At 35.8% G+C, this 698-nt stretch overlaps 1 protein-coding gene across 1 annotated transcript in view; it reads left to right on the forward strand.

Annotated features, from left to right (window-relative positions):
• Window positions 1–698, forward strand: part of CD109 (CD109 molecule) — a 159,739-nt gene that overhangs the window by 141,567 nt on the left and 17,474 nt on the right. The window lies entirely within an intron of this gene.

The raw sequence follows: 698 nt of genomic DNA on the forward strand, positions 1-698 counted from the left end.
CAACCTTCCTTCCGAGGAGTGGCTGGTGGGTTTGAACCGCCAGCCGTCTGGTTAGCAGGCAAGTGCCTTAGGCACTATGCTACCAGAGCTCCTTCATAGCTGTATAGCACTCCATTATTTGTATGTACTTCAGTTTATTCAACCAATCGCTAATTTTGGGGGATTTAGATAGTTCCCAGTATTTTTCAATCATATGTAATTCTTCCATGAATAATCTTATGCAGAGACATTTTTGTGTTGTTGGAGGTGTATCTTCAGGGCAGATTCCTAATGGGAATTATTGGGTTAAAGGATAAAGATATTTTTCAACATAGGAACTGAATTATTTTGAATTCCCTCTAGCAATGAATTCCTGCAGGCTTCCCAACAGGATGAGTGGCTAAACTTTTGACTCTTGCTAATCTGATGAGTTGGTAATGGTATCTCAGTGCAGTTTTAATTTGCGTTACTCTTATTATAAATGAAGTTGAACATTTTTTTCATATAATAAGGGCCATTTTAATATTTTCTTTTGTGAATGTCTGTTCTTATCTTTTGTCCATTTTTTTCTATAGCTTTTTTTAAAAAAATCTTTTCCCCTCAATTTAAAAAGTTCTTAAAAACCATACAAACCCCAAACTCACTGCCATGCAGTTGATTCCGACTCATAGTGATTCCCCTTGGGTTCTTGAAGCAGTAAATCTTTTTTTTTTTTTTTT

This window comes from Orycteropus afer, unplaced genomic scaffold (genome assembly GCF_000298275.1).
Source record: "Orycteropus afer afer isolate SDZICR_OR568_19922 unplaced genomic scaffold, OryAfe1.0 scaffold00133, whole genome shotgun sequence".
Classification (NCBI taxonomy): Eukaryota; Metazoa; Chordata; class Mammalia; order Tubulidentata; family Orycteropodidae; genus Orycteropus; species Orycteropus afer.